Source organism: Lithobates pipiens, unplaced genomic scaffold, assembly GCF_037356315.1.
Source record: "Lithobates pipiens isolate NorthernLeopardFrog02 unplaced genomic scaffold, aLitPip1_a1.2 Scaffold_18, whole genome shotgun sequence".
In the NCBI taxonomy this organism is placed as follows: Eukaryota; Metazoa; Chordata; class Amphibia; order Anura; family Ranidae; genus Lithobates; species Lithobates pipiens.
Genome location: NW_027507758.1, coordinates 551195275 through 551219458, shown reverse-complemented (window position 1 = coordinate 551219458; position 24184 = coordinate 551195275).

The following is a 24184-nucleotide window of genomic DNA, read 5'->3' as shown; positions in this document are numbered from 1 at the left end:
ACCTAAGGTCTGGCGGGAGCAGCCCAGGAAGCCCATGCTGCAAGAGGCAGCGAAAAAGATTATTTGCTACCGCTGCCGGCAAGAGGGACATATTGCAGCCAATTGCCCCGTTGTGGATGAGCCTATGCAATGTGACTTTATAAGGGAGAGACGTCAGTCGCTGTTTGCGACAGTTGCATGCACTGCCATTCGGGGACCTGAGAGACATTTATGTAAAATGTGTATTAATGGTAGACATGTTGATGTGTTGCTGGATTCAGGTAGCCTGGTAACATTGATAAAAGCTGAATTAGTTACTACAGAGGTCTCTGGGAAGAACAGGGTGGCTGTTATTTGTGTGCATGGGGACACCCGAGAGTATCCTGTAACTTCAGTGTTTTTTGAGACCCCCAAAGGTAACCTCTCTCATCAGGTGGGGTTAGTGTCTCACTTACCACATGATGCTATTGTGGGAAGGGATTTTCCAAAATTCTGGGAACTCTGGGATTGTCCTGAGCCCCCCACTGGTGCCCCTATAGACCAGGAAGATGACCAGAATTCCTCTGGGAGTGGTGAGGACTCTCCTGAATTTCCCTTGTCGGTATTGGCGGGGGAAACTCGAGAAACTGGGGAGGAGCCAACATCCTCAGATGAAAACATGCCGTCTGTGGAGTTTTCGGATCTTGAGGTTCACAGGGAAAATTTTGCCACAGAACAGTTAAAAGACCCCACCCTAATAAAGGCACGGGAAAATGTGGTGAAAATAGATGGCGAGTTAGTAAACCCAGATAAGACTTGCACTTACCCGTACTTCACTGTGGAAAGGGACCTGCTGTATCGAGTGGCTCAAAGGGCAGAAGAAACCATTGAGCAACTTGTGGTGCCCAAACCTTACAGGGAGTTGGTGTTAGAATTGGCCCATGGGCACATTCTGGGAGGTCATCTGGGGACAGAGAAAACCAGAGAGAGGGTATTGCAGAGATTCTATTGGCCTGGGGTCATGAAGGAAATAGAAAAGTATTGTTCCTCCTGCCCTGTGTGTCAGAAGTCGGCACCTATGCCACATTTCCGTAACCCACTGGTACCTCTTCCTATCATTGAGGTCCCCTTTGAGAGGATCGCAATGGATTTGGTAGGTCCGATAATGAAGTCCGCTAGGGGGCATCAGTACATTTTGGTTATATTGGACTATGCCACCCGTTATCCGGAAGCAATTCCTCTCCGAAATACCTCAGCCAAAACCATAGCCAAAGAGCTATCCCTTGTTTTTAGCCGCGTGGGTATTTGTAAGGAACTGCTTACGGACCAAGGTACACCCTTTATGTCCCGGGTTATGAAAGAATTATGCAAGTTGTACAAAGTGAAGCAATTGCGTACATCTGTGTATCACACCCAAACAGATGGGTTGGTTGAAAGATTCAACAAAACCCTAAAACAAATGTTAAAGAAGGTGGTGGATAGAGATGGAAAGAATTGGTATTGTCTAATACCCTATCTGATGTTTGCCATTAGGGAGGTACCCCAATCCTCTACGGGTTTCTCACCCTTCGAGTTGCTCTATGGGAGACACCCAAGAGGGCTGCTGGATATCGCCAAGGAAACTTGGGAAAATGAGAGTTCTCCTCACAGGAGCGTGATTGAGCATGTCGCCCTGATGCAAGATAGAATTGCACAGGTAATGCCAATTGTAAAGGAACATTTGACCCAAGCGCAGTTAGCACAGCAGAGAGTGTACAACCGTGGGGCCAAGACCCGTACTTTTTCCCCGGGGGATAGGGTCTTGGTGCTAGTCCCTACGGTTGAAAGCAAATTTCTGGCCAAATGGCAAGGTCCATATGAAGTAATTGAAAAAATTAGTGAGGTGAACTACAGGGTTAGACAGCCAGGAAGGCGAAAGCCGGAGCAGATCTATCACGTCAATCTGCTGAAAGCCTGGAGGGATAGGGAATCCCTAGTCGCAGAGACTTTGTCACAAGTACAGCCTGATTGCTTAGTTCCTGAGGTTGGAATAGCAGACACCTTATCGAAACCCCAACAACAGGAGGTTAAAGAGTTTGTACTTCGTAACAAAGAGATTTTCTCTGAGCTTCCGGGACAAACATCTGGCGTAGAGCATGACATTATCACCCCGCCAGGAGAAAGGGTAAAACTAAAACCTTATAGAATACCAGAGGCCCGACGGGAGGCAATACGTGGGGAGGTTCAAAGGATGCTGGAATTGGGTGTGATAGAGGAGTCCCAGAGTGACTGGTCCAGTCCTATTGTACTAGTGCCCAAACCTGATGGGAGCTGGCGGTTTTGTAACGATTTTAGACAATTAAATAAAGTTACAAAATTTGACACCTACCCCATGCCACGTATAGATGAGTTGGTTGACCGGCTGGGAACAGCCCGATATATGACAACTCTTGATCTCACCAAAGGGTATTGGCAAATTCCCCTGGCCGAGTCGGCCAAGGAGAAAACTGCGTTTGTAACCCCAGATGGGGCATTCCAATATAAGAGAATGCCGTTTGGGTTACAGAATGCACCGGCAACATTCCAGCGGAAAATGGATAAGATTCATAGGCCCCATCAGAAATATGCTGCAGCTTACCTGGATGATGTGATTATCCATAGCACAGACTGGGTCTCACATTTGCCAAAAGTACAAGCAGTCCTAGACTCTATCCGGGAAGCTGGGTTTACGGCCAATCCAAAGAAGTGTACCATTGGACAGGAGGAGGCCAAATATCTTGGGTACACTATTGGGAGGGGGGTGATAAAACCCCAAGTCAATAAAGTCGAGGCCATACAGAGTTGGCCACGTCCCAACAGCAAGAAACAGGTACGAGCCTTTCTGGGAATCGCTGGCTATTATCGACGATTCATTTCCCATTTTGCTTCTCAGGCGGTGCCCCTCACCAACCTGACAAAAGGGAAAGCGTCTGTCATGGTTAAATGGTCCCCAGAGGCTGAAGAAGCATTTCAGTCCTTAAAAACAGCTTTATGTAGCCAGCCAGTGTTGTACTCACCAGACTTCTCTAAGGACTTCGTGGTACAAACTGATGCATCAGACGTTGGGTTAGGAGCAGTGTTATCCCAGGTCTGGAACGGGGAAGAGCACCCAGTCATTTACCTCAGCAGGAAGTTAAAGTCCCATGAGGTAAATTACTCCACAATTGAGAAGGAATGTTTAGCAGTGAAGTGGGCTCTAGATTCCCTTCGGTACTATCTGCTAGGTAGGCACTTTGACCTGGTGACTGATCACGCTCCTTTAAAGTGGATGGCTCAGAACAAGGAGACCAATAGAAGGGTAAATAGGTGGTTCCTGGCCCTACAGGAATTTAACTTTACAGTTAAGCATCACCCTGGTGTTAAAATGGGGAATGTGGATGCTTTGTCTCGGATACATGCGTGTCTGGCTGCTTGTGTTACAACCCCAAGGTTGAAACAAGAAGGGGGGGTATGTGGCAGCACGCAGGTAAAATCACCTGGTTGTATTCAGGATGGGAAATATGTGTGTCCTAGATTCAGGCTGTATGCAGACTTTTACAATTAGAGGGGAAGAGTTAATGAGCCCAGCTGTAGTAAGTGGGCTCATTAAGACCTCTACAAAAAACCCCAGCATGCATAGGGAGATGCTCCATCCTGGAACCAGTTTTGTGTGTATAGACTGGGGAGTCTGAGATCTGTTCTGTGCGGTGAGTTAATGCCTGTGTGGCAAACCCCTACAATAGAGACAGGGACTGGGGCAGCACAAGGCTGCACCCAGTTGTTAGACAGGGAGTCTACGTGTGTAGTTAGAGGTCAAGCTGACCAGGATTTATTTTCTTGTTTTATTTTGTTTGGCTGTTTATGTATCACTGCATGTAGCAGAAATAAACCGGATCTTTTGTTTTTTGAACCTACACCTCTGTCTGCTGTGCCTGACTTTGTGTTGTGAACCCATCCAGGGGGTCACACACACCCGCTACCGAGCTAACCCCTCACAGTTGGTGGAGAATTTTGGCAAGTTTTTTTTTTTTTTTTTTCAATTTTTTTTAAAGGCCAGCATGGAGGAGATACTGAGACAGCTGGCTCTAGCAAATGCAAACCAGCAGCAAACAAATGCAGCTTTACAAAAGAGCCTTGCAGCTCAACAACAAGCCCAGCAGCAGACAAATGCAACTTTGCAGCAGAGTTTGGAAGCTCAGCAACAAGCCCAGCAGCCATCTGAAGCCCGCTTCATAGACCTGTTGCAGAAGCAAGAGTAGAATTTTCAACAGCAAATAGAGACATTGATACAGCAACGTCCGCAGACCAATGAAGCAAGTGGGAACAATAATACTGCATCCTTTGGTGTGAGCCGTTTACTGACAAAAATGACTGGAGAGGATGATCCGGAGGTGTTTTTGACCACATTTGAAAGGACTGCGGAAAGGGAAAAGTGGCCTAAGGAGCAATGGGCTGGACTGGTGGCCCCTCTGTTAACTGGGGAATCGCAGAAAGCTTATTATGACCTAGAGCCTGACCAAGCAAAAGACTATGTGGTGCTAAAAGCAGAAATATTGGCACGGCTGGGTGTCACCCTGGCAGTCCGGGCTCAGCGTGTGCATAACTGGACTTTTCAGGTTGGAAAACCTCCCAGGTCTCAAATGTATGATCTCATTCACCTGAGCAGGAAGTGGCTGCAGCCAGAGATTTTGACCGCACCAAACATTGTGGAACGTGTGGTTATGGATCGTTTCCTGAGAGCTCTTCCTACTGCCATCCAAAAATGGGTAAGCCATGGAGACCCAGAAAATGCAGATAAACTTGTGGATCTGGTTGAGAGGTACTTGGCTACAGAGAACTTGACCACCTCTTCCAGGGACTCATGGACTTTCCCCCCTAAGACCAGATCATCCCCAGTGGCGGGTAAGATGACTCCAAGGGGTGAGGGTGGAGAGAGTGAGAGGGTGGGAGTTCTACCTAAGGTCTGGCGGGAGCAGCCCAGGAAGCCCATGCTGCAAGAGGCAGCGAAAAAGATTATTTGCTACCGCTGCCGGCAAGAGGGACATATTGCAGCCAATTGCCCCGTTGTGGATGAGCCTATGCAATGTGACTTTATAAGGGAGAGACGTCAGTCGCTGTTTGCGACAGTTGCATGCACTGCCATTCGGGGACCTGAGAGACATTTATGTAAAATGTGTATTAATGGTAGACATGTTGATGTGTTGCTGGATTCAGGTAGCCTGGTAACATTGATAAAAGCTGAATTAGTTACTACAGAGGTCTCTGGGAAGAACAGGGTGGCTGTTATTTGTGTGCATGGGGACACCCGAGAGTATCCTGTAACTTCAGTGTTTTTTGAGACCCCCAAAGGTAACCTCTCTCATCAGGTGGGGTTAGTGTCTCACTTACCACATGATGCTATTGTGGGAAGGGATTTTCCAAAATTCTGGGAACTCTGGGATTGTCCTGAGCCCCCCACTGGTGCCCCTATAGACCAGGAAGATGACCAGAATTCCTCTGGGAGTGGTGAGGACTCTCCTGAATTTCCCTTGTCGGTATTGGCGGGGGAAACTCGAGAAACTGGGGAGGAGCCAACATCCTCAGATGAAAACATGCCGTCTGTGGAGTTTTCGGATCTTGAGGTTCACAGGGAAAATTTTGCCACAGAACAGTTAAAAGACCCCACCCTAATAAAGGCACGGGAAAATGTGGTGAAAATAGATGGCGAGTTAGTAAACCCAGATAAGACTTGCACTTACCCGTACTTCACTGTGGAAAGGGACCTGCTGTATCGAGTGGCTCAAAGGGCAGAAGAAACCATTGAGCAACTTGTGGTGCCCAAACCTTACAGGGAGTTGGTGTTAGAATTGGCCCATGGGCACATTCTGGGAGGTCATCTGGGGACAGAGAAAACCAGAGAGAGGGTATTGCAGAGATTCTATTGGCCTGGGGTCATGAAGGAAATAGAAAAGTATTGTTCCTCCTGCCCTGTGTGTCAGAAGTCGGCACCTATGCCACATTTCCGTAACCCACTGGTACCTCTTCCTATCATTGAGGTCCCCTTTGAGAGGATCGCAATGGATTTGGTAGGTCCGATAATGAAGTCCGCTAGGGGGCATCAGTACATTTTGGTTATATTGGACTATGCCACCCGTTATCCGGAAGCAATTCCTCTCCGAAATACCTCAGCCAAAACCATAGCCAAAGAGCTATCCCTTGTTTTTAGCCGCGTGGGTATTTGTAAGGAACTGCTTACGGACCAAGGTACACCCTTTATGTCCCGGGTTATGAAAGAATTATGCAAGTTGTACAAAGTGAAGCAATTGCGTACATCTGTGTATCACACCCAAACAGATGGGTTGGTTGAAAGATTCAACAAAACCCTAAAACAAATGTTAAAGAAGGTGGTGGATAGAGATGGAAAGAATTGGTATTGTCTAATACCCTATCTGATGTTTGCCATTAGGGAGGTACCCCAATCCTCTACGGGTTTCTCACCCTTCGAGTTGCTCTATGGGAGACACCCAAGAGGGCTGCTGGATATCGCCAAGGAAACTTGGGAAAATGAGAGTTCTCCTCACAGGAGCGTGATTGAGCATGTCGCCCTGATGCAAGATAGAATTGCACAGGTAATGCCAATTGTAAAGGAACATTTGACCCAAGCGCAGTTAGCACAGCAGAGAGTGTACAACCGTGGGGCCAAGACCCGTACTTTTTCCCCGGGGGATAGGGTCTTGGTGCTAGTCCCTACGGTTGAAAGCAAATTTCTGGCCAAATGGCAAGGTCCATATGAAGTAATTGAAAAAATTAGTGAGGTGAACTACAGGGTTAGACAGCCAGGAAGGCGAAAGCCGGAGCAGATCTATCACGTCAATCTGCTGAAAGCCTGGAGGGATAGGGAATCCCTAGTCGCAGAGACTTTGTCACAAGTACAGCCTGATTGCTTAGTTCCTGAGGTTGGAATAGCAGACACCTTATCGAAACCCCAACAACAGGAGGTTAAAGAGTTTGTACTTCGTAACAAAGAGATTTTCTCTGAGCTTCCGGGACAAACATCTGGCGTAGAGCATGACATTATCACCCCGCCAGGAGAAAGGGTAAAACTAAAACCTTATAGAATACCAGAGGCCCGACGGGAGGCAATACGTGGGGAGGTTCAAAGGATGCTGGAATTGGGTGTGATAGAGGAGTCCCAGAGTGACTGGTCCAGTCCTATTGTACTAGTGCCCAAACCTGATGGGAGCTGGCGGTTTTGTAACGATTTTAGACAATTAAATAAAGTTACAAAATTTGACACCTACCCCATGCCACGTATAGATGAGTTGGTTGACCGGCTGGGAACAGCCCGATATATGACAACTCTTGATCTCACCAAAGGGTATTGGCAAATTCCCCTGGCCGAGTCGGCCAAGGAGAAAACTGCGTTTGTAACCCCAGATGGGGCATTCCAATATAAGAGAATGCCGTTTGGGTTACAGAATGCACCGGCAACATTCCAGCGGAAAATGGATAAGATTCTGAGGCCCCATCAGAAATATGCTGCAGCTTACCTGGATGATGTGATTATCCATAGCACAGACTGGGTCTCACATTTGCCAAAAGTACAAGCAGTCCTAGACTCTATCCGGGAAGCTGGGTTTACGGCCAATCCAAAGAAGTGTACCATTGGACAGGAGGAGGCCAAATATCTTGGGTACACTATTGGGAGGGGGGTGATAAAACCCCAAGTCAATAAAGTCGAGGCCATACAGAGTTGGCCACGTCCCAACAGCAAGAAACAGGTACGAGCCTTTCTGGGAATCGCTGGCTATTATCGACGATTCATTTCCCATTTTGCTTCTCAGGCGGTGCCCCTCACCAACCTGACAAAAGGGAAAGCGTCTGTCATGGTTAAATGGTCCCCAGAGGCTGAAGAAGCATTTCAGTCCTTAAAAACAGCTTTATGTAGCCAGCCAGTGTTGTACTCACCAGACTTCTCTAAGGACTTCGTGGTACAAACTGATGCATCAGACGTTGGGTTAGGAGCAGTGTTATCCCAGGTCTGGAACGGGGAAGAGCACCCAGTCATTTACCTCAGCAGGAAGTTAAAGTCCCATGAGGTAAATTACTCCACAATTGAGAAGGAATGTTTAGCAGTGAAGTGGGCTCTAGATTCCCTTCGGTACTATCTGCTAGGTAGGCACTTTGACCTGGTGACTGATCACGCTCCTTTAAAGTGGATGGCTCAGAACAAGGAGACCAATAGAAGGGTAAATAGGTGGTTCCTGGCCCTACAGGAATTTAACTTTACAGTTAAGCATCACCCTGGTGTTAAAATGGGGAATGTGGATGCTTTGTCTCGGATACATGCGTGTCTGGCTGCTTGTGTTACAACCCCAAGGTTGAAACAAGAAGGGGGGGTATGTGGCAGCACGCAGGTAAAATCACCTGGTTGTATTCAGGATGGGAAATATGTGTGTCCTAGATTCAGGCTGTATGCAGACTTTTACAATTAGAGGGGAAGAGTTAATGAGCCCAGCTGTAGTAAGTGGGCTCATTAAGACCTCTACAAAAAACCCCAGCATGCATAGGGAGATGCTCCATCCTGGAACCAGTTTTGTGTGTATAGACTGGGGAGTCTGAGATCTGTTCTGTGCGGTGAGTTAATGCCTGTGTGGCAAACCCCTACAATAGAGACAGGGACTGGGGCAACACAAGGCTGCACCCAGTTGTTAGACAGGGAGTCTACGTGTGTAGTTAGAGGTCAAGCTGACCAGGATTTATTTTCTTGTTTTATTTTGTTTGGCTGTTTATGTATCACTGCATGTAGCAGAAATAAACCGGATCTTTTGTTTTTTGAACCTACACCGCTGTCTGCTGTGCCTGACTTTGTGTTGTGAACCCATCCAGGGGGTCACACACACCCGCTACCGAGCTAACCCCTCACAATATATATATATATATATATATATATATATATATATATATATGTGTGTGTATAGGTGTACCATTATCCAGGATTGCAGAGTGCTGTATATATATCTATGTATACTATACATAGATATATATACAGCACTCTGCAATCCTGGATAATGGTACACCTATACACACACACACATATATATATATATATATATATATATATATATATATATATATATATATATATATATATATAACTCTGAAATATCGGATTATGTTACACCTATACATATAGATATCAATACAGCACTCTGCAATCCTGGATAATAGTACACCTATACATATAGATATCAATACAGCACTCTGCAATCCATGTGAGTCTGCAAAACCTGGATAATATCACATCTATACATAGATAGCTATACAGAAGTCTGCAATCCTGAATAATGGTATACCTATAAATACACAGTATATATCTATACAGCACTCTGCAATCCTGGGTAGTGGTACACATATACACACAGATATGTCTATCCAGAAGTCTGCAATCCTGGGTAGTGGTACACATATACACACAGATATGTCTATCCAGAAGTCTGTAATCCTGAATAATGTTACACATAGGTGTGCTGTTGCTCTCCTGTGGCCATTCCTCCGCAAGGCACATTACAGGGAGGACAGGTCGGAGTGGCCAGGAGATAATTATCTGTTGTATGAGCAGGAACATCCAGGTATTTGTCGCTGGCGCCTGGTCCGGACAATGCAGAGCTCAGACAATAGTCCCATGTATGCCCAGGACCCGCACACACACCCGAAGCCCACTTACCTGACTGTGTGCTCCTCTCCGGTGTTCTCCGCAGCCGCTCCTCTTCTGCACACCGCTCTACTCCTCTTACTTCCTGTTTCCTCTCTCAGGTGAAATGGGAGAGAGAAGACAGGAAGTGACATCTGAGTCAACTCAGATGTCAATCAAACTGCCCGCCCGGCCGTAGTAACACATACTACAGCGCCGGGCGGAAGCTACTCAGCGCTTCAGAAAGCGCCCTGAGGCGGGCTAAACGCCCGCAAATGAAGCCCCACGCCTGCAATCTCATGATTGGATTGGCGTGGCGTTTCCCATAGTGCACTGTGACCGGCGCTCGAGCACAGTGCACTTCCTTAAAGAACTTTTTTTTTTTTTAAAGGGGCAGTTTTAAAACTTTTTTTTATTTTTTTACATTTTTTTTTTTTTGTGACCACACGGGGGGGGGGGGGGGCGCCCGGGCGCCCCCTATGGACGGGTCGCCACTGAACTCTGATTAATCCTTCTTGTTTCTTCTATACAACTCCAGCTCTGACTGATTCCTCTGTTCTCGCTAACAGTCTCTGTTAGATTAGCAACAGCCCATCAGTCCCTTTAGAATGTAGCACAGTGTGGTGTGAACTGCTTCCTGGAGTACCTCTACTCCCCTGTAGATACTGATCCCAGCTCTACCACTGCAGAAAAGCCCACCTGGCTGCTTCTCTTCACCAGATTACCTGACTGACACTCTGGAGATGTTCCAAGGCAAGGTTTAAAAAAGACTTAAGCACACCACTGTCTTCAAGAGAGGCCTACTACATGTGGCAGTCTCTCTCCTTGTAAATCCCTGACTGTGCTGTAGTAATCACACTGTCCTCCTTGCCCCTGCTGCCTCTCAGGAAAGTCTCCTTCCAACTTTCTATGTGATAGGATTCTTCCAGGCCAGCCATCTGAGCCCCGTCTTGAGGTAGAGCCCCTGCCTGGCAGGGGTCCCTTGAGGGCCACCGACAGTCTCCTCAACACTGCATCTCCCTCTTCCACCCAACTTCCCTGCTAGCATGGCTCATCCATATTTAAGGAATGGCTTGGTCTCCTGCCAGACCTACCACCTGGGGATTGGTCAAGCTCCCTTAAACATGCAGGACAGCCCTCCTAGCCTCTGCTCTCCGGCTTCCAAAATGTTCTCCAACTTTCTAGAATCAGTGGGGGGGGGGGGGGGTACCAGAGAGCCGCCTGTATGAGTCACCCAGCTGAACTGTAGTAAACCCTGACCCAGATTCCATGTTGAAGGCTTGTCCTTGAGTCAAACTATAGTTTACCTACTCTCACACTAGTAGCACACTAGAGGGTTTAGTGTTAAAGGCAATTCTTTTTTTTTTTTATTAAAATAAAAAAAGATGTTATGCTCACTCGCTCTATGCAATCATATTGTACAGAGCGTTCTCTTAAGCTGGGTACACACAGGCCTAATATTGGCTAAAAATGGTCAGTTTAGCAGTTCAACAACTTTCGGCCCATGTGTACAGCTTCTCAACTGGCTTCTGTCAAACGAGCATGCTGGAAAACCAGCACCTGATCAGCGTCCTCAGGCAGCCCCCATGTCAGCACTCAGCACGTAATAGCTCAGCGGGGAGAACACTGCTCTAACATTGGATGTGTTAGGCTGGTCATACATGGTGGAATTAAAAAAAAATAATTATTTCGAAAATCAGAAATTTTGTGCGTTTTGTGATTCAATGGTGCCACCATTGATTTCGAAATTCGACCAACCAAGCCTTCAATTTCACCTCATTTTGCTACAGAAAAGAATTTTCCTGGCTGGGAATCTTTTTCTCTTTCTGGGAATTTTCTTTTCTTGCATGTATCACAGTAAATAATGCTGCGCTATCTTCCAAAGACAAAGGCAAAGTGCTAAATATATAATATATATATAAAAAAAAGGGAGTGCAATCAATAAAAATGTGTGTTAAATTAAATCATCCCAAGAAGAAAAAAATATAAAATATCCAACCATATAGTGGACAATCTATAACAGTGATGGCGAACCTTGGCACCCCAGATGTTTTGGAACTACATTTCCCATGATGCTCTGGCACTCTGCAGTGTACTGGAGCATCATGGGAAATGTAGTTCCAAAACATCTGGGGTGCCAAGGTTCGCCATCACTGATCTATAATCTAGCCAAAACAGCATCCAAGTGCAATTTACTAATTAAAAGGTGGAAAAAAAAGGGGAGGGGGGTAAAATCCCTTGATTAGAAATTAATTATAAAAATATTATAAATAAATAAATAAAATAAAATATATAAGATATAAATACAAAATATAAATATATATATATATATATTATTGGGGGTCAATCCACATCCAAACCCCAGCATAAATACATACCGTATATACTCGAGTATAAGCCGAGATTTTCAGCCTCTTTTTTGAGGCTGAAAGTGCCCCCCTCGGCTTATACTCGAGTCATCGCTGTCTGTCTGCCCGATCAGCGTGTCGAGCAGACAGACAGCGGCCATTCTAGGATTCAAAGGCCGCGCCTCCGTCGGTGATAGGCGGAACACTGAATTTCCCAGCAGTCTGTGTTCCGCCTATCACGGACATCCTCTCATCCTCGTCCGTAGTATGAGGATGAGCGGACGTCCATGATAGGCGGACCACTGACTGCTGGGAAATTGAGTGTTCCGCCTATCACGGACATCCGATAGGCGGAAAAACACTCAATTTCCCAGCAGTCAGTGGGAAATTGAGTGTTCCGCCTATCACCGACGGAGGCGCGGCTTTTGAATCCTAGAATGGCCGCCGACGAAGAGCTGAAGGACGGAGGCTCGGCTCGGGACGGGCCGGGATGGGACGGGACGGGCCGGGACGGGCCGGGACGGACGCAGGCTGGACGGACGCAGGCTGGACGGACACAGGCTGGACGGACACAGGCTGGACGGACACAGGCTGGACGGACACAGGCAGGCTGGACACAGGTAGGCTGCACGGACACACACACACACACACACACACACACACACACGGATGCATGCACACACACACACACACACACAGGGATGGATGGACACACACACACACGGATGCATGGACACACACACACACACACACACACGGATGCATGGACACACACACACACACACACACACGGATGCATGGACACACACACACACGGATGCATGGACACACACACACACGGATGCATGCACACACACACACACACACACACAGGGATGGATGGACACACACACACACACGGATGCATGGACACACACACACACACACACACACGGATGCATGGACACACACACACACACACACGGATGCATGGACACACACACACACGGATGCATGGACACACACACACAGGGATGGATGGACCCACAGGGATGGACGGACACACAGGGATGGACAGGCATGTCTCACCCTCGGCTTATACACGAGTCAATAATTTTTTCCAGTTTTTTGGGGGTAAATTGGGGGCCTCGGCTTATATTCGGGTCGGCCTATACTCGAGTATATACGGTATATAAAAAATTGATAAATACGCGTTGAAAGAAATAATTACTGATGTCCCTAATTATAACAGACAATAAGTGAATATATTACACTATAATATGAATCCTCGGTGTCACAAAGGAAGAAAATATTAAATATAAAAATGAATAAATAATCCAGAGAATATGTGCAAAGCCACACACCAGTGTCACTACTAAATGATGTAAGGCATATAGTAGTAATTGTTCATTCAGAAAAAACGCAATTCAAATTAGTGCAGTTATCAGAGTGAATATATATAGAAATGTACTTATCCACACACGATCATATAAAAGAGGGGAAGGTTGGCTCGTCCTAGGACTATATGCAGCTTCAGCCCTGTGAAGATCTCCCAGGAAGGATCATTACACGTATCCCCTTTTGATAGAAGAAGGCTCCAAGGAACAGATTGATCTTTTTCCTCCAATCCGGTATTCCGTTTAAAAAAAAAAAGAAAAAGGGCAACATAGTGCAATATTGTAATCATAAACCACCCTGAGACAGCTAGAGGAGCAACTCACAGAATCTGAGGTATCAGCACACAATAAGAATGGTCAGATCCCTGTATGAGCCTGCAGCCGCTGTGCTGCTAGAGACACTCATACACTGTCGGGTCTCCTCTCCCTCATGCGTATCATCACTGCCACGTGACTCTCTCAAAGGCAACCTTTTGAGAAAGTCACGATTGACCCCCAAAAATATATATTTTTTTATTTATATCTTATTTCTTATAGATTATATTTTTTATTTTATTTATTTATTTATAATATTTTTATAATACATTTCTAATCAAGAGATTTTACCCCCCTTTTTTTTACACCTGTTGTTTAGCACCTTTTAATTAGCACATTGCACTTGGATGCTGTTTTGGCTAGATTATAGATTGTCCACTATATGGTTGGATATTTTTTTCTTCTTGGGATGATTTAATCTAACACACATTTTTATTGATTGCACTCACTTTTTTTTATATATATATGATATATTTAGCACTTTTCCTTTGTCTTTGGAAGATAGCGGAGCACTATTTACTGTGATACACTCATTTTTGGTTGGCTGGCCTGTTCTGAGTGCTTGCAGCTGTTTTTCTGATTTTTATTTAATTTATCTTTGGGTTGAATATTTTTTCCTATTCATTTCTTGCGCTTAAGTAAGTTTTTTTCCTTCTTTTCTTGCATGCATGCGCATTTCTTTTTCATTTCTATTTTTCACACGATTCTCCCATCATTGATTAGAAAATCGTTTGTTTTTCCAAAAATTTCCAACATGCCCGATCACTCAAATTTGATGGCCGCACGAAAATTACCTGTTGCTGCAGCCCATTAATGGTGCGAAACTCAAACGAAAATTCTTAGAGAAGATTTTCAAAAGAAAATTATTTCGAAATTTGACCCATATGGCAATCTTTATGTTTTTAATTCTTTCATTCAGCCCGCTAGGTTGAATGATAAAAAACTTCCCATGTGTACCCCGCATTACTCGTGCTGACCATCAAGACTGAGGCATTGTTAATGTCTACTGATGATAGGGCTAAAGTTAAGAAGGACAGTAAATTGGCCTTTTGTTTAAAAAGTTTGGAGACCCCTGATTTAAAAGAGAGGAATGGGTGTAAAAAAAATGGAATTATACACCCCTAGGTGGATGCAGAGTTGATCCAATGCTGCATCTGTCCCCTGCTACTGAGCCTGAGAACTGAGCGATCAAAGACCACTGGAGTGCTGGGCTGTGGAGGGAGTGGGGGCAGCTCTGCTCAAGCTCTCAGTGACACCCTGAGAGGCTAAGCTAGCTGCTGGTCCAGGCATCTGGATGGATCCCGACTTTAATGTTAGGATAGGTCCAGAGCCTGGACCAGTTAAGGGACATCAGCCAACAACAGGTTTTAGCCTGCTGTCGGCTGAAAACAGGTCAGAGGATCCCCAGGAGAAATATAGCCAAAATAGCTTTGGCTATACCAGTGATTCTCAACTCCAGTCCTCAAGGCACCCCAACAGGTCAAGTTTTCAGGATTTCCCTCAGATGAATTGGCTGTGGTAATTACTAAGGCAGTGAAACTGATCAAATCACCTGTGCAGAATAATGGTAAGCCTGAAAACATGACCTGTTGAGGCGCCTTGAGGAGTGGAGTTGAGAAACACTGGGCTATACCGCTACTTTAAAAGAACTTCACCATTCTGATGTTATATGTAATGTGAAGGTGGATGTGATTCTTAATGTTTACCTGAAAAATTCTGACAACTTTTAAAGCCATCCACAACTCTGCTCCCAGCTACATTACTAATCTTCTCTCAAAATGCCAACCAAAGCATTCTCTTCACTCCTTCCAAAACCTCCTGCTCCCTAGCTTACTTGTCACCTCCTCCCATGCTCGCCTCCAGGACTTCTCCAGAACCTCTCTCATCTTCTGGAACTCCCTACCCAAATCTGTCTATCTCCTGCTATAGCCACCTTTAGGTAATCCCTGAAAACCCATCCTGCCTCCACCTAACAACCAAAGTTTCATTTTCAACTCGTCCCCCACAGTTATTACCTTTTTTATCACTTGAACCTCCTCTCTTTTAGATGTAACTCAAGCAAGGCCCTCAAATTCCTCTTGTTTTGAATTGCATTGTAACTGGAATGTCTGTCTTAACTTTGTAAGTGCTGTGTAAACTGTTCACGCTATATAAATCCTGAATAATAATACTAATAATAGCAGAAATTATACCTATGGTATGTGACTTTTCAGCCATTGCTTATGAGTGTATACTTTACTGATAAAGGATCAGCTAATGAGATACCTTATGTAATTTATCCATTTTGACAAATATAATATCAGTCCTGGGTCAAAAGATTAATGTCTAAACAAAAATATTAAGTATTTATCTATGTATACCCAAGAACATGCCAGTTGCTATTTTATTACATAGTGGTGCTGTATTAAATGCTTTATACTCCTTATTTTGGAGATATGAAGGTAAATGAAATAATGTCTATATTGTAAGAAAATTTTGTTCTGAAATGGGGCCTCTTAAGCCTTTTTGTGTACATTCTGTAAATGGTATATTGCCAGTCTGGGCAATAGTGGCGCGTACACACGACTGGATTTTCCGTCAGAAAAGGTCCGACGGTCTTCCCGACGGACTTTCAATGGAGTTACGATGGACTTCCGACCGAACGGACTTGCCCACATACGAACTGACCAAAGTCCATTCGTTTTGAGCCAGAGGCAGAGTGGCAACTCATGGGGCCCCCGGGCAATAGGAGATTATGGGGCCCCCAGGCAATCGGAGATTATGGGGCCACATAGTATACACAAACACACACACAGTATACAATCACGCAGTATACACATACATGTACACACAGTATACACAGACATGTTTCTATTGGCTGAGAAGGTACTGGAGAGTTGGGGCAGCTATAATCTTGGGATTTTTAGACCAAAAGCATGTCAGTTAGGGACATTTCAGAGACAGATGTAAAAAAAACATACTGTCCCTGGTTTTACTGAGGCTGGCAACCCTGGTGGGGCCCCCTAGTGGCCCGGGGGTCCTCGGGCAGTGTCCGAGTGGCTGAATGGTCAGTCCGCCCCTGTTTTGAGCGTGATGACGTACGACGGAACTATAAAAGGAAGTTCAATTGTCAGTAGCCAATAGCTACCCTTGCGTTGTATTTGGTCCTTCAGACCAGCATACAGGCGAACGGTTTTCCCGATAGAAATTGATTCCGTCAGACAGATTTGAAACATGTTCTATTTCTAGGTCCATCTGAATTTTCGAAGAAAAAAGTCAGATGAAGCACACACACAATCGTAATATCCGACAGAATGATTCCGTCTGACCTTTTCGTTCGGTCGTGTGTACGCGGCATTAGAGACTTGGAAAGATTTATAGAGTACTTTAAAATGTAATACTGAACCACCAAAAGTGTTATACTGCACTAAACCTTTCACAGAACTTATAAATGATTGCAACTAAAACTGTGAAAAAGTACTATATGGAGTTGATTTACTAAAACTGGAGAGTGTAAAATCTGCTGCAGCTCTGCATGGTAGCCAATCAGCTTCTAACTTCAACTTGTTCAATTAAGCTTTGAGAAAAGATCCTGGAAGCTGATTGGTTTCTATTCAGAGCTGCAGCAGATTTGCACTATCCAGTTTTAGTAAACCAACTCCATATACTACTCTTTAGGTAATATACTACTCTGTTTCTGCTTGTAACTCGGTTTAACAGCATTTCAAGCACTGATGCACGCTTCCCAACTTTCTTAGATGAGAAAAAGGGACACCTTCTAGGAAAAACTGTACGCAAAGGACATGCAGTCACGCAGACCATGAAAAATTAATGCGCAAAAAATGATTGGTTAAACCCACTAGTACTTTTATCACCACTACTCTTCCTTTATACTGGTGTAGCCCTGGGCCATGGTGCTGCTGCCAGTTGTTGCATGGACCGAGTATTACTAATGCTGCTGCTTCCCACTCAGTTTCTCTTCCTCTCCCTGGCTGCCAGTGAGTGGAGAAACAGCTGTGTAAGGGGGACAGGAAGAAAGCAAGGACATAGGACACTTTGCTGCTGGAAGAGACCCTACCTACCACCCAAGAAATGAAACTGCATCTATGCAGTCTGGGAGAAAAAACTGATTGTTGGGAGCCATCTGGAATTGTGGGGGACATAGTTCCTAGGAGACAATGCCTATCAAGCTAAGGACTGGATGGGACTGCAAGTCCCAGGAGGACAGGCAGCTGCAGAAGGAGGAAACAGAAAGAGAAGCCCCGGTTGAGGGCAATGGCAGTCTCACATGGGATGTGAGAGGTGACCAGAGGCCAGGCTGCTGAATTGGAGATCTGCCTATCGAGAGTGTTCGCTGCGGTGTTGTAGAGAGACCAGGCCAACACCACTTGTTCCACATACCACATAGAAGAAGGAGGCTTAATTACAGACTGCAGAGGCCACAAGCCACAACTTCATTATCCACTTCACAAACTGTATGGTGGTGGGTGGGTGCTGGCCAAATGTCCTTATTTACTTCTTAAAGGCACTGTGTCACCTTGCCTTGGTATACAATTAGGGTATTTACTCCCTATACCATGGATCCACTTAAACCTGAGCCCTCCAATACAGGAACTTTGGGCCCCACCATGTAAAAGCGCACTGGCCAGTGGGAGGTGTTTTACGAGACTGAAGTACCTGTTAGCTTCTAGTCCCTTTAGTTAAGACCTCCCTAAAACCAGGGTTTGGGTGAAAAGACATTTGAAGCACTTCTCTAATTGTTTGTGGTGTTGTACAAAATTCTTATCTGCTATTGTCTATTGCTATTCTCATTTTGTATGTTGCTTTGTGGTGAGTATTACCTAAAATAATACCCTTGTTTTTAGCCCAGGTGTGTAATAGGGTGTGGTATTACCAGAAGAGCTGTTGTAATCCGGACTCCAAAATCAGGAAACAAGTCCATCAGCGGCTCAGTGTTTAAAAAAAAAAAGAAAAAAGAAAAAAAAAATTACAATTATTTACCAGCTGGATGAAAAGCTTAGTGCAACACTTTTGGGAGATAAACAGTACACTTTTATAGAAATGTATACATCAGACCAAAAAGAGGGACACATAAAGTGGAAAGAAGGACAGAGGAATTGGTTAAAAAATACATTCCCTCCAATTTATAGACAGTTAGGAGCTATGTAAATAGTTTAGTGCAATACAGCCATTTTGGTGTATAAATAGTAATGAGCAATGAGATTATTTATTATGCCAGAACATCTTTTCTCAATCATCATCAGAATGGACAGAGGTGGGTAGAAAGACCCGTGTGTTTTTCTGACCATGGCCCATGTTGGCTCTCTCACAAATAAGTTGCTGTGCTACACTAATACTATGAGTTTGCTACTGCTGGCCTCTCCAGACCAGATGTCAGACCTGGGATTCTGGACAGCCACCAGGATCTTAGGAAGGGAAGTCAAGCTTCATTTACTTCTGGGAATTCCAGTTGTTGCCTTCATGACTGATTTATACCAGTGACAGCATGCTGAGTAGATCCAGGTTACTGACTGCTTATCACATGCCAGAGATGGTACCACACTTTTAACAGTTTATAGAAGCCATTGATTGTTTTTCATTAGTTTCTTCATTTTTAAAGAGGAAGTAAACCCTGATGAGTTTACTTCCTCTTTCATTCCCTGCAAAGGTAAAGCATAATGGACTACTATGCATCGCATAGTAGTCCATTATGTATCACTTACCTGACACAGGAGCCAGCGATGTCACCGCTGTTCCCTGTAGTCCGGCGCATCCATCTTCTCGGTGAGTCTGGCTGCTCCGCCGCTGTCATTCACTGAAGCCGCGATGACGTCACTCCCGCGCATGCGCACGGGAGCCGCCACGAGCAGCATATCGCCGTTGACGGGTGCCGCGCTCAGTGCGCCTGCGTGCCGCTGTCTATGGCGCATTTGCCATAGACAGCAGTGCCTGTCTTTCGGCAAATATCTCCTAAACCGTGTAGGTTTAGGGGATATGTGCCGTCTTTCGGCAAATATCTCCTAAACCATGTAGGTTTAGGGGATATTTCTTGGACCTACAGGTAAGCCTTAATCTAGGCTTACCTGTAGGTCAAAGTGTGTTGTAAGGGGTTACAACCACTTTAAGGCCTTGATTCTGCATATCACTGTACGCAATGAGAGAAAATACAGGACAATATTAAAAATAATGCAAGCAAATTGAAAGGGTAATAGACTAGTAGGGACAAGTTACCTGCTTGCAAGAGCCTACAATTTTAGAGTGTGAGAGGAAGAAAGATTGCCAGAGTGACGAGTTCATCACTGTGCTACTTCTCCATTCACTGTCCAGACACGGGCTGGGAAGAGCTAAGGAAAACCAAGATTCAGAGGAAATGGATTGCATGATGCTGACCATCAGAATGTGGATATGTACTGTAGCAGCAGAAAAAATGCAAGGAGAATCTCTAGATTGAAGGTGAATATTGCTGCAAAAACATATTTTTTTTTTGCCAATAGATGTCCTGAGTGCCCTGCATCATTCAAACCATCCAGCTACCATTGCTGACCTCCTTTTCAGTATGTTTGGTGCTAGGCTTTTTTTCTCCTCTGAAGACATTCAAATTAGTAAATCGGTCAGGATGAATTCAAAGCTTTTTATTGAATATTTGTATCAGAACAGTTAATCAAAATGTAGCCACTAAATCAGCATTAATATTGAGGAAGTAGTATTTTTTTAAAGAAGAGGTCAGCAATGACAGCCTATATAATTCATTAACAATGAACCTGTTAGAATATAAATATAGGAACTGCTATTATTGAGACAACCGGGCAATCACCTGAAGCTCTTTACCTTTTTTATTTGGGTATAATAAACTGAAATAGTATTAGATTATGCGCTTTTGTCAATAAACGTTTTCTTATTGAATAAACCCCAAAGATATATTAAGCAACAACTAAAAGACAGATGCAGATGTCTATATGGTCATAGGGTGACTGAAATAATAGGCACAGGATGTTACCTTAGGTGCAGTGAGGTCAGTTCACCTTGACCTTACACTATAGTAGGTGCCATTTTGTTACATTCCAGCTGTTCTGAGCTACAACTCCAGTCACTTAAGGATGATTAATGGAAATTTAGCCAGGGTCACAGGACAAAATGCCTTACAAATTGCAAGTACTATGATCTAAGTATGTGGTCTTAGGGGATTGACATTTTGGATATTTCTAAAAATAGCATACATTAAAAAAGGGATTTAAAAAACATAGCAATAGCATAGCAATAATAATGTGTAATATCTAAAAGTGTAGAATCACCCCAAACCCTAGAGAACTAAGATACTAACTCATCATAGACCAAAGAGATAGTGTGCACACTATTTCCTTGGAAGGAGAGAGGTTCTTGCTGAGGGCTGCCAATTTTGTTACAGGTAGTGGACAAGTGAAAGGTCTCTTTTCCCCTATAGAAGCTTGGAAGGCCACTTGGGGGACATCAATAAGAAAGGGGGCTAGTACAACTCTGGGCTGTTTTTTTTTTGCTTTGGCCCTGGAAGATAATATGGTCTGACTCCTATAGATATTATTTACTTGCCTGTCCTCCTCCCAGGGAGAGATCTGGTGTGAATAGTGGTGCCCAGGCACATAACTCCAGTCTTAGATAAATGTATTGTGTATCATAAGTTTCACAGAAGCTGAGGAAGTTGGGGGTGGACACCCACAAAACACGTTTTGATTCATTGTTTTGCTTTGCCCCGATTGAACCCCAATCTCTTTATCTAGGAGTCAAGTTATGTTGAGTGAAGAGGAATGAATAATGATTTACTGTGAAACATATGGAAAGGATTCTTATGTATGTATGCTATGCAATATATGTTTGTAAAATCTGTGTTTTTAAGTCTAAATTAAACATGTTTAAGGCTCGGTTCACACTGCCGCGAATTGGAATTTGACTTGTGAGACTGTAAGTCACGTGACATGTAAATCCCATGTTATTCAATGAGAGCTGTCTTAATTAGCACTACTGAAGTTGCTTCGACTTTAGAAAAGGTTCCTGTACTACTTCAAGATGACTTCTATCAGACTTGTGCCTCAAAGTAGTACTCAAGTCGCCAAGAAGTCTCCTGGCAAAGTCTAACTCAGTGTGAACCAAGCCTTAATGATTTTATAATAAACAATTGGATTTTACTAGTACAGTATGTTCCGTGCATTATTTGGCACCTCAAAAGTCCCATATTTATAAGAAATTGTTTTGCCTTTAATTAAATATTTTTGGCACATTCACTCTTCCTAGCTTGCGTAATTGGAGATATGTCAGGTTAGTGTTGCTTTGCATACATACTTGTGCTTACAGGTGTATGGGATAGTATGACCATAGAATTCCACCTCCTATTTTGACAGCAATATCCATGTTTGTACTATGATACAACGTGATGAGTTAACAAGAGTATAAAAGATAAAGAATAGCTTATTTTGTTTTAGCACCGGCTATAAAGACAAGCTCCAATAAAATTCAAAGCACCAAAAGGAAGCAACCTTGTTTGAAGTATTCTTTCTAGAAATGTTACAGAAATAGACTTGTGAGGAATTCTCTTCTGGGTAATGGCTTGACTCTTCATGTTAGCACAAAGGCCGTGTGTCTTCCAGTCCAAAAACTCTGAAGGAGAGCACAGCATCAGCCACACAACATTGACCTATTGTGTGTTATCTTTCCTAAATTCCTACTCAAACCAATTTTTGTGTTTTTTTTTCCTTATGCTTATTTTTGTTTTGTTTTTAGAAGCACTCCTTTCCTGTCCATTTCAGCACTCCTGTTTGAGTTGGAGCACAAAGCAGAGAAGGTATAATCTAAAACAAAACAGTCTATCTCAACATTTTTACCCCAGAGGGCCTCTTGAAATTATGTTTAAGGTCTCAGGGAACCCTTTCTGAAACCAGTTGGTGATCAGTGGGAAAAATATCCCTTACATTGGTGACTGGTGGGAAAAATGCCCCCTTTGCAGACAACTAAAATCAGGTTCATGTCAATGGCTCTCCCAAGTGATCTTGACCCTGGAACCATGCAGGCACCATCAGATGTGAAGTCATTCGGCCACAGATCAAGAAACCTCTAGTAACCTGTCAAAGAACCCTAGAGTTCCATTAAACTCTGGTTAAGAATGACTGTTCTAGAGCAGGGATCTCAAAACTACGGCCCTCCAGCTGTTGCAGAACTACACATCCCATGAGGCATTGTAAAACTGACATTCACAGACATGACTAGGCATAATGGGAATTGTAGTTCCTGAATAACTGGAGGCCATAGTTTAAAGACCCTCGCTCTAGACCAACAGGAAAAATTGCATTAAACAAGTTATATTTAAAGGGTAACTCCACTTTTGCAAATAAAATAAAAATATATAGCCTATACAGGGGCACAGACAAAAACAAAGTGATTTCTTCAGAATAAGAAAAGGTAGGGATCTGCTACAAAGTTTGTTAAAATCCTTGCAAGGTACATAGATCACCCAGAGGGGAATGTTTTTTTTTCTCAACAAAAGTGGAGTTACCTCTTTAAAGTATATGTAAACCCTAAATTTAAAGCTTCATATGTTGTAGTCCTTGCCCCTCTATATAGCCCCCACCAGTTTTTATTTTTAACACGTCTGTCAGTTTTATAGTCTTACATTCTTACATGTTGATCCTGCCAGATACATTGGGGTTGGTTTACTATAGGCTGATGAAGTGATCATTCTGCAAGTGGATTTACCCCAGAACTTAGTGAATGAGGTGAAGCTCTGCTGCCTTCCATTATCCAATAATGTGCAAGTAAAAAAATTATATATATATATATATATATATATATATATATATACAGTGGTGTGAAAAAGTGTTTGCCCCCTTCCTCATTTCCTGTTCCTTTGCATGTTTGTCACACTTAAGTGTTTCGGAACATCAAACCAATTTAAACAATAGTCAAGGACAACACAAGTAAACACAAAATGCAATTTGTAAATGAAGGTGTTTATTATTAAAGGTGAAAAAAAATCCAAACCATCATGGCCCTGTGTGAAAAAGTTATTGCCCCCTAAACCTAATAACTGGTTGGGCCACCCTTAGCAGCAACAACTGCAACCAAGCGTTTGCGATAACGTGCAATGAGGCTTTTACAGCGTCCTGGAGGAATTTTGGCCCACTCATCTTTGCAGAATTGTCCTAATTCAGTTACATTAGAGGGTTTTCGAGCATGAACAGCCTTTTTAAGGTCATACCACAACATCTCAATAGGATTCAGGTCAGGACTTTGGCTAGGCCACTCCAAAGTCTTCATTTTGTTTTTCTTCAGCCATTCGGTGGTGGACTTGCTGGTGTGTTTAGGATCATTGTCCTGCTGCAGAACCCAAGTTCGTTTCAGCTTGAGTACACGAACAGATGGTCGGACATTCTCCTTCAGGATCTCTTGGTAGACAGCAGAATTCATAGTTCCTTTTATCACGGCAAGTCTTCCAGGTCCTGAAGCAGCAAAACAGCCCCAGACCATCACACTACCACCACCATATTTTACTGTTGGTATAATGTTCTTTTTAT